The sequence below is a fragment of the Balaenoptera borealis genome (assembly GCF_965194805.1).
Source record: "Balaenoptera borealis genome assembly, chromosome: 1".
In the NCBI taxonomy this organism is placed as follows: domain Eukaryota; kingdom Metazoa; phylum Chordata; class Mammalia; order Artiodactyla; family Balaenopteridae; genus Balaenoptera; species Balaenoptera borealis.
In genome coordinates, this window is record NC_138860.1 from 107788275 (window position 1) to 107799618 (window position 11344).

Genomic DNA, 11344 nt, shown 5'->3' on the forward strand with positions numbered 1-11344 from the left:
ACAAGTTTCTGTTTGAAACCGGCACAACAAATTCTTGCCATTACATAAAAAGGTTTCTAAGACTTAAAGATTAAGTATACCCTACCAGCTGTTCCAGATGTGTCAGATTATTATCAGTCTGTTTATGACAGGGAGCAAAGGGAACAAAAGGCCTCCTTTATGGGTAATTTGCAATACTCAAATTTCTAAAGTCATACTGTTGACTTTTCTGTGATTGTAGTATACAACTTTAAGCCAAAATAATGTATGTTGGAGAAAGACCATAGCCAAAAGAACAACATAAGCCTACTCTGTACCACATGTTTCAGTGCATTCAAAATATCACAAAAGATATTTTAAAAGAGTGAGATAAGTGATAAAGTAAAAATCATAAAGTTTCACTCAGAGTTATGTTTAGAAAGAGAGCAAATGTTGTTTTCCTGTGTTAAGAACTCCTACTCATCCTTCAAAGCGCCATCTATTGCCCCTGGCCTGTTTTCTAAAGTAGAGGTCCTAGGAAGAGATAATCACTTCCTATTTTGTGATGTCCCTATTCTTTGTATTTTTGCCGATTATAGCCATTATGCAGCTATTTATTTAATGTCTTTCTCTACTTCTACTGTGGTGTTACTTGAGGTTTGGGATTAAGTCATTTATTCCTATTCATGGCAACATTTTGCCTAGGACACAGGAGACACAGCTGAATTTGATTGACTTATAGAACACACCACAATTTTATATAACTGGGCTCATGGACTGTTGCCTGTAACAACTGCAATAATGATACCTAGCATTTGCCTTGCTCAAGCTGCTTTGTGCAAAACTGTCCATTAGAGCAGGCTTATAGATCCAACAGCAACATACCACACCCCTAAGTCAACTGTGAGTTGTTGCCCGTGTTGAATTTTATTGCTCCTGATGGACTGCATTTTTCAATATACTGCTTCCCACATCTACGGCCTTATCTCTAAGAACAGAAAGGATATGGAGGGCTTACTTTCCTAGTCAGAAATGTTATTTTTCAGTATAGTGAGTCCTACAAATTTTAGGACCCTTGAGTCTATGAGAAAGCATCTTTTCTATTAGTTTTTCCTTAAGTACTGATGAGAAATTATGGTGCAATTCTGTCTAGGCCTTCACTATGGAAATAAAATGGATTTTGAAAGCTCTGCTAAGTACCAGCAGCTTAGCACTGTTTGGAGAAGATCTGGAAGGATCTTTCAGGTCTGATTTAAGCCAACACTGACCTCTGAACTCTTCAGAGATGGTGTTTATTTCTAGTTTCCACTACCACTTACATTCAGATGACTCAATCTATGTGTCAAGTCCTAATTGCTCTCTGAGCACTAGACCCTAAATTGAACAATATCTTAAAGAAACTAATCCAGAGCTGATTTAATCTTCTCTTTCCCAAAGTCAAACATCTTTAAGATGTTCCTGGAAAAAAAGCCAATTTTGCCTCTCAAATTTCAGGCTAACTTTATCACTCCCTGGCTAGAAAATGCCTTCCGTGTCCTGCAAGACTCCCCATTCCTGTTAAAATAAGCCCACCACCCTTGTAAGAGAGCCAGTATGATATTTGTTAAGGGTAGACTCTGAGGCCAATTAGATTGGGTTGGGGTTGCTGGATAAAACACAGGACACCCAGGCAAATTTGAATTTTAGGTAAATAGTAAGTAGTTTTTAATGAAAAAGTAATTTCTAATGAAAAAGTTCTTAGTATAAGTATGTCCCATGCAATATTTTGGACATACTTATACTAAGAACTTTTTCATTGTTTATCTGAAATTCAAATTACACTAGGTGCTCTTCATTTTAATTTGCTAAACTTGGCAATCTTAGATTCTGCCACTAACATCTACCCTTGGAAAGTTACCTAGCCTTTCTGTTAGGGCTGTTCAAGGATTTAAATCATGTAACATGTTAGAACAGTGCCTGGCATATGGTAAGTGTTTCATAAATGTTAGCTAATTTCATTATTCTGATCACCTAGAGTAAGGATCAGCAAACTTTTCTGTAAAGGGCAAGATAGTAAATATTTTAGATTTTGCAGGCAATATGGTCTCTTGTTGCTACCACTTGACTCTTCTATTGTAGGGCGAAAGCAGTCTTAGACAATCCCTAAACAAATGGGCGTGGTCATGTTTCAATAAAAATTTATTTACAAAAATAGGCAATAGGCAGATTTGACCCATGGACTATGGTTTGCCCCAATTTAGATTAAAACCATGTAGTAATCTTCTACTACTCCTTACTGCATCCACTTCCTTTTATTAAAATACTTGTTATTGCACCCATCCCCTTTCATTATAATATTTCCTATTTTAAAGAAACTTTTGATGGATCATGACTGACTACCTACTTAAAAATTCTAACACTACCTAATATTTATAGAGTATATCTCATGTTTAAAGTGCTTCATATGAATATATATAGTGATATTCTAATTATATATGTAATTATACATACACATATATAAATCTTCACAACAGCATCATGAACTAGGTTAATAAAAATTTCTCCCTGATGTTCCTTGGTTCTTTTCTTTCATAGATTCCACTTTTCTCCTATGCATTATCTTTCAATTTCGCCCATAATCCCCTGCAAGTCTCCTATATTGCAATTTACCTGGGCAATTTGCTATTCCCTAAATATTCCCCTGACTTTCATCTTTATGGGTTTCTACATGTTCTTCCCTTATCATGATATGATTTCTATCCCCTCGCTCCTTGTCAACAGATTATATATTCATAGAATGAGTAAAAACTTAAAAAGATCAAATTGTTAAAAAAAAATACCTAGAGGTTGTCTCTACCTTATTTTATAATTGTGTGTGAATATATGTATATGTATGTATATGTGTGTTTGTGTGTGTATTCCAAATAGTTTGCACCTTTACCTTTATTCACTTTGAAGTCACATTACTTCTTTGTCCAATGCTTGGGAAATAAGATACCAATGTGACTAAGACCCAATTTGGTGTCAGGTTTCTTGGTTCCACTCTGATTGCTGTTGTCAATGAGTGACTTGTTGCTCAGCACACTAATAGCTCTTCAACGAAGCAGGCTTAAAACCAGAGAGAGGTGTGTTCTTTAAAGAAAAAATTTATAACAGTTGAGAAATTAGAAGCCCTCTCTTATTTTTGTATTGCTCTCCTTTCATCTTTAGCCTTCTGATGTTTTCATTTTCTTCCTTCCTTGATGCCCTGAATGTATTACCATTTTAATGAGATGTGGCTATGTCCATCCCTGGCCAATAATTAACGTCTTCCCCTCTGTCAGACTGTTAGCATTTTATGGCATTTCTAGCTTCTGGGAGTTTAGGTGTAGGGTCTAAGTAAGAAAGCGTGTATCACTGGCACAGTTTCTATGATAAGGTGCTTCTAAATCATCAGTGAAGAATTCCACTTAAGAAGTCAACTTCAGATAGATTCTGGGGATGGGGAAACAGAAAGAGCAAGAAGATAGAGCCTCCAATACAAAGGCAATTTTTGGCCAGCTTGGAAGAAGTACGATGTGACTTAAATAGAAGATGAGGCAGAGGAGAAAATTACCACAACAATCACCACAAAGCGCGAGAGACATATAGTTCCAGAGTCTCAAGTGAGACAGGATTGAAAACATTAATCTATAATCCTTCTCATCAGAAAGTAAATTTCACAAAGTGGGATATGGAATAGATAAAGTTCAAATTTCCAATATAGAAATCCTATTTTTCTTCCAGAAATATATGTGGAGATTTTGACAAGTTTTGCCAAATGGGTGCACGTGTTCTGTACCTCCACACAACTCAGAAAACATTGATGACATGACATCTTGAAACGGTTCAATTAGGCAGCTCAAAATGTCTGCAACATAAATTATACAACAAATACTGCTGAGAGAGTCTCCAGTTTGGTTTTAAAGTCTTGCCAGTCATATTCCTTTTCCTTCTTCAAATGACTGTACTTTTGCATGAGTAACATATTACTGTTTCTTCTAAGCACACCTTAATGAAATCTTCCTAGCGTTCTGCCATTACCTACAGTTTTAAAAACTAGGGTTTCAGAATATTTCAGCAGTAAGGAGCCCAGTTGTCTTCATCTGCTCAAGAGAAGGTTTAGAAGAAGAGAAGCCATTGTACAATCAGGTTCTGCTGCCTCATCCACATCCTAAGATCCTCCTCTGAAAGGTGACAGCTGAGGAATAGAAATGATGGTGGAGTCCATTCATTCCAACATCCCAGCAGCAGGTTTGGCTGTAGTTTTGCTATGAGGCCATTTCTACAGTCTCAGCTTTACAGTCAGTGAAAGCACCACAGTGCTCATCGACCCCCAAGACTGGTTTCTAGCCTTTCTATAAATTCTGTAAGCTTTTAGTATTTCTCAAGAATATTCTCTTTTGCTTAAGTTAGCCAGAATCAGTTTCTCCTGCTGCAACCAAGGAAACCAGCTGGCAGATCCTAGTTGGTGGTTAGAAACTGCCGAGAAGTATTTACCATATTCTCAGGAAAATTCTGTGTGTGTGTACATGTGTGTCTATGAATGTGTGCATGTGATGAAGACAAAAATGAATACAGTGATACTTTCATCTGGCAGTTGGAGAAACTAGCATACAGAGGTGAAAATTTTTTCATGCTATTCTCTACTGAGGAGGCTAGCTACCTCTCTACATTTCTATGCTTCCCCGGCAAATTATAGGGAAAAAATCCATGGGAGATGCGCTCTACTATGTAAATGTCTCTTCTTCCCTTTTGAAACACCACCAGAATCTGTTAGCAGCATATTCTTTGTTCTTAATATGGCATATAGTAATGATAATTTGCAGTAAATTAGTAGCTTGTTGCTTGCCGCTAAGGCCAAAAAGATGGTGAAATCTTACTAGTGGTTACTGCTCTAGCCACATCAACCCATTTCAAAACCTCCTTCCTTATTCCTGTCTTCCAAACATCTCCCCAGTATTGGAGAGTTGGGGTTCCACTGGAGGGGGTGTTTTCATCAAACATCCAACTTTTCTAGCCAAACTGAGTCTTCAAAGACCTAAGCCCAAAACACAAAGGAAATAAAATTCTAAACTTAATCATCTTCTTCTAATTGCTTTCTCCATCTCTTCCTCCCTAACGGTTTGATTAGAGCAGTCTTCTACTTTAAATGGCAGCTTTTTTCTGGAAAGCAAAATTACTTAAGGAAGGAAAATAGTTAGGAGTTCTAGATTCCTTTAAACTTTACCACTAATTGCTGTGTAACTGAGTGACTCAATACTTGTAGAAAATGGGAGTGAAAATATTAAACATAAATGAAAGTTCCCTAATGGGCCACTGAGTTGCAATTCAAAGAATACTTGAAAAACTCATGAGTGCCTTTGATTTAAAGTGGAAAATGGGAGGTAGGGAGGACCTAACCATGAAAATATTTATGTAAAAATCAAAAAAATCTCTGCCTTATTAGCACGAAAAAACAACTTATGAAATCACCTTAATATCGTTTGTAGAAGCATGTAATAAACACATTATTCTTCAGGAAATTCCCTAGAGGATATTGGCAAAACTGGGCACTGAGCCACATTTCAAAGCTTTCTGCAGTTATTTCAGGAAAGAAAGAGCAATAGACCACTCCTTGCACTTCTAATCCCTAAATGCATCTATCTCCGTGTTAAACGTTTGACATATAAGTTATTTTAGTCTCATTATGAATACTTTAACATGGAGCATACAGTTGTATTATGTTTATATGTTGAATGTAATAATTCAGTAATAATGACCTTAAATGCACAAGAACAAAATTGGTAAACATAAATTATATTTTTCTTAAAAAGGAATTTTGAGATGTTTTTCCATCATGTTTCTTCCTAATTTTTTAAATATGTTTGGAGGTGTCATGAATACCCAAACTCCAGTGAAGCCCTAAACTTTAACCTGTATGAGTTGTGGTAGAAGGTAAGGAATAGGGGGGAAAAAGGTGACCACTAGATCATCATTCCTTTGACCCCAGCTGGTTGCAGGAGACAAACGTGAGACAGGCTGCCCTGGTCAGACAAAAGCACAGCATGCTTGCAGGAGCCTCAGTTAGCAACAATGATTACTGTTTCAAAGGGAAAAGAAGGAGAATTACACAAGCAAAACATTTTCTAGGATGTTCTTCTGATAAGTATGATCAGGGAATGCATTTTGGGCATTAATTACTTTGTTACTCAACCATTTTCATTCGAAAGTTCTTAAAAATGAATCTTGCTCCATGTTTACAGATGGTGGAAGAAAAAAAAAACCCACAGCACTTTATTCTCATTTTGGAAATTTTAATTTACACACACACACACTGCACATAGGTTCTGATAAGCCATAAATAGCTCTCTGTCTTCCTCCCCTCATTTTTGTTCTCCCCTTCTTCCATGTTAATGAGACTTTAGCTGAGCACATTTTCCAAGCTTAAATTAGCAGTGGCCATATGACCCCTCCTCCTCCTCCTTCTTCTTCTACTTCTTCTTTCTCTTACTCTTTGATTCTCTCTCCATACCTGAATGTAGTAAAATTAACAAATAAGTATGAAGCTGGGAGTATGAATATAAGGGAGTAAGGCAACTGATATAAGATAAATTTAGAGTTTTTGGGGAAAATAGCGGCCCCCTCATTTGTGTCTTGTGAGGATTATTATTTTTACAGTGACTTCCACACCTTTTATACACAGCATCATTTTTAGACTATCTTTTCTGGTTAGTCTTGATTGCCAAGTTAAACTGTAAATTAACTATGCTGGTAAACCACAACATAAACAACATCTATATTTTTTAAAACAGCTAGAAAATTGATACTAAAAAGCACATGCTGAGCAAATACTTGATGGTTAATTGATGGTTGATTGGTCTTATCAATGGACCAGAAGAAAGGCTAATAGATTATGGCTGTAAAAAGAAATTTTCCTATAGAAGGTCAGAGTTCAGGAAGATTATATTTTAGAAGAACAAGCTTTTCATTCATTCATTCATTCATTCAGCAAAGAGCTATTGAATTTATTGTATTCCATTTAAAATATTTGATCAGAGAGTAAGATAAGGATGAAGAATAGTTTCTTACTGTGTCAGGGTAAATCCTGGAGACTTACCCTCAGTGGTTGTATTAAATGGGCTTCTGATTTAGAAAGTGACTTTCTAGGGCAATGTGGCCCCGGGAGTATGAAGCTGTCATGTATATTATCAGAGATGGTCGCTAAAGGTGGACTAGGGGCAGCCATTCATATGAGAAGCACTGGCCATCTCAAGAGTCACAGCTGGGGAGGGAACTATGGCAGCCTCCAATGAAACCACAAAAGCTTCCATGACAGAAAGAGTCAGTATTAAACATCAGCCAAGTCCAGAGGCTATGAAGTCATCTTAGGATGGTACCTTTCAAAACTGAAGTATTTTCCTGATGGCCATTTTAAAACCATGATGGAGGACAGAGCAGATAGTGAGAAGGGCTGAGGAGAGTGAAAACAAGTGAGGAGGCCAACTGCACCCTCCTCGCTGAAGGCCTGTAGCCTACCTTAGCCGGTCCCAAGTTGGGGGGAAAGGGGATTGGGTTTGAGGTGTTGATTAATACTGGATTAGACACTTTATAACTGCTGAATTGTGACTATACTTAAAGAGACAACAGGGTCTTTTATCACCCGGATATTATGAGAAAACTTATGAGATTGCCCAAGTTTCTATCCTGTGGCAAGATGTGGGCAACTTACACCAAGGACATTTACAGGGTTACTGACAGAGAAAATTAAAGATGCTTTTCTGATGACTCCCTAAAAATTCTGCTTGTTCAATATTTAGTCCATGAGCACACTGCTTCATTTTCCTCTTCTCTGATTTATTCTTCATACCCTCTCAGTTGTACCCATATCTTAGAAACCACAACAATGCTTTTCTCCACAGCGAAGACAGCACTCATTTTCACAGCTTATAAACTTACTGTGGGTGTTAATTATGAAGCCACACAAAATTTACACAGCCCCAGATCTCATAGGACCTGGCCCGTGTGCTCAATATTCTATCTGCAGCATATAAAACTGGCTGGGAAATGTTTTGTGAGCAAGAACTTTGAGCAATTTCTTGAAATGTTTCCTGAAAAAGAAGTTTGCTTGACCTTCTTCTAAATGCTCCTACTCAGCTCCATGGATTAGAATTCTTTTAAAAAAAAAAAAATTGTATCTCTAATTACTTCACTTTAATAAGTAATTAAAAATGAAATATAATGTATACAAACAGGATTGGCTGCTCCACTGTGACCCAAATAACTATTATGTAAGCAAAATTAAAGTTTATTTCTTTCACTTAGCAGTTGAGCTTTGACAGTTCAAGTCTGATTGATGGCTCACTGCATGGAATGCCCATGTTCCTTCTGTCTTGCTTTACCATCCTTAACACAGGGTTTCCATCTTCTGATCTAAGAGAACTGATCCAACTCAGTCATCATATTCAGATTTCAGCTAATGGGGGGAGGAAAAAGAAAGGGGAGGACAGACTCTTTTAAGTATAGGAACCCACAGTTATAAGTATCATTTGTATTCACACTCTATTGGCCAAAACCTTGTCACATGGCCACTGCTAGTTTAAGAGGAGTCTGGGAAATGTGCTCAGCTAAAGTCTTATTAGCATAGAGGAAGGGGAGAGCAGATAACGGGGGAATGCCCGGCAGTCCCTCATTTATGTACAAAGACTTTAAAAAAGAACTTTATCATAAATTTCATTTCAAATTCCATGCCTGTTTTAGAATAGCTCCTATAGAAAGTAAAGCCTGGGCAAGAATTAAAGTGCTGATGCTTGGACTGGAAGGTACTGACCAAGGGTGTTGAGGGTGAAGAAAAAATGGGGAAATGAGTCACGGAAAACGTCAAAGCAATAATGTGCTTGAATGCATCACTATGGTTCAACATGTATCATTTCCTCATTATACAGGACTTCTCCAAAGAGTTGACAAGGAGAAACTACATCTCAGAGCAGTCCACAAGTGGGAGAAAGGAAAGAAACATCTGCCTGTTTCTCACTTTCCAATAATCAAGATTTAACACACTGGAAGCAAATTCTCCTGAACTTCTGAGTTTTCTCAGCTGGCCCCATCAAGGATGAGAGTCAATTTGGTATAGTTGAAGCAATAAAAAAGATAGAGAAAGAAAAGAAACAGTTGAGGAACCTTAAGAAGGTGCACAACATTTGTATCTAATATAATACATTAAAAGGAAGAAATCTAATACTTCGTCTCCATTCCTGATGTCTCTTCACATGGAAGGGTTTCCATCAGAGTCATAGAGTCCATTAGAGTTATTTTCGTCTTTCTCCCAACTTTCTCACTTACTCAACTCCATGGAAAGGGGTGTGACTTATCCAACAGGTAAATCTGGGTATAAGAACTGGGCATATGTGGCTCAGCCACATCCTCATGTTTTTTTGTGATTTGCTGTCTACAGAATGTATGTTCTCCAGTCTGCTTGATGCCATGCTGTTAACTTGGCGGTAGAGGCCCTGCTCCTGGAGAAGCTGGAAGGCTTGCAGTTGTCTGATGATGATGATGTCTATGACTGGCAATGTCAGCCTCATTCTGAGGTGGAGTATTGGGAGGTCTGTTATTGCCTTGGAATTAAACTATACTCTCCAGTATCTGTTTTATCAGTAGTAAAGCTGATAATTTTATTTCCACCTGCCTTACCTGCTGTCTACCTCAGAACCTATATTGGATAAAAGGGAGTTGATCTATTGGTTCACTAAAAATTCAACAGAAAGAAAGAAAAAAGACAACAATCATTTTCTCTATAGACTGACTCTTTGTTGCTTTTTAAGAGAGGAGGAAATTATATATGGTCATCTTATTTTTATTATTACTGTAGCTATAATTTATTGAAACCATAAGGTATGCTAGGCACTGTGAGTACAGTATTTCATTTAATCCTTACAACAGACTTGAGGGGTTTACAGATAGGCAAGCTGAGACTTATTTCTAAAGATTCATTAATTCATTCAACACATATTTATTGTCTACCGACTATGAGCCAGGACTAAATGAAAAAGCGGGCAGGATTTACCCTCATGTAATATAGAGTTTAACTGAGAGGCATATATTAATCAATTATTCATATGAAGAAATGTGCTACTGCAACTGTGATTAGTGGCATACAAGAGAGATACAGGGCGTAACATGTGAAATGAAAAAGCAGCGACTAAATTGGGTTCTGAAGCACAAGTGAGCATTAATTGAAGGTAGTGTGTGCATATTGTGGTTGGCTGGGGGATAGGAGTGGCAGGAAAGGATGGAATTCCAGACAGAGGTAACACCATGTACAAAAGCCCTGTGGTACATAAGGCAGCATGGGGAAACAGAAGATCCTTTAAAATGGCCAATATGGCTGCAGTGAAGAGAGTGAGAGGAAGACTGAGTAGAAGCAAGGCCAGGTGTACAGGGGCCAGATTGTATTTTTAGACTCATTAAGGCATTTTTACTTTATTCCAAAAGGAATCTAAAGCCATTGAGTGGTTAAAAAATGCGTTGTGATGCAATGATACTTGTTTCAATTATAATTTGGAGAGTGGATCAGAGGAAAGTCAGAATGGATGTTTTTAATCAGTCAAGGAAATTCTGCCAGCATCCAGGTGAGACAAGCTTGTGATTATATGGTACAAAGATGTGTATACATTTGAAATATATATAAAGAATAGAACAGATTATATATGAGGCATGAAGGAGACCAAAGTGTCAAAGATGGCACTTAAGTGTCAGGATAGGGTGACTAACCAAGAGTCAAGAAGCTGGTGTGTCTATTTACAAATCCAAACTCTTTCCATTATAAAATAACAATAAACATTTCTGCTTCAGATCAGAGCTTCACTTTGATAACCCAGTAATCTGCTTGACCAGGTTTACGAGGAGAGATTCTTTCTCTCCTTCTTGTTTGCAATAAATATCTACCTTTTAAAAGCATATCCAGGGCTTCCCTGGTGGCGCAGTGGTTGAGAATCTGCCTGCCAATGCAGGGGACACTGGTTCGAGCCCTGGTCTGGGAAGATCCCACATGCCGCGGAGCAACTAGGCCCATGAGCCACAACTACTGAGCCTGCGCGTCTGGAGCTTGTGCTCCACAACAAGAGAGGCCGCGATAGTGAGAGGCCTGCGCGCTGCGATGAAGAGTGGCCCCGCTCGCCACAACTAGAGAAAGCCCTCGCACAGAAACGAAGACCCAACACAGCCTAAATAAATAAATAAATAAATAAATAAATAGCGTTCCCTTAAAAAAACAAAACAAAACAAAAAAAAAAAAAAAAAAAGCATATCCAGAACATTTTCCTTTAAGAATTTTCTAAAATATATGTTGCTGAGATAAAAATCAATACAAAATTGCCCTGTCTACAGTTAGACACTTGTCAAAAATCAT

At 37.7% G+C, this 11344-nt stretch overlaps 1 long non-coding RNA gene across 1 annotated transcript in view; it reads left to right on the top strand.

Moving 5' to 3' along the window:
* The window catches only part of LOC309626487, a 32037-nt gene extending 21143 nt beyond the window's left edge, over positions 1-10894 (top strand). The window contains exon 3 of the long non-coding RNA XR_014243231.1: positions 8880-10894. This is a non-coding gene — a long non-coding RNA (uncharacterized lncRNA). The remainder of the gene's footprint in view (positions 1-8879) is intronic.
* The last annotated feature ends 450 nt before the right edge of the window (positions 10895-11344 follow it).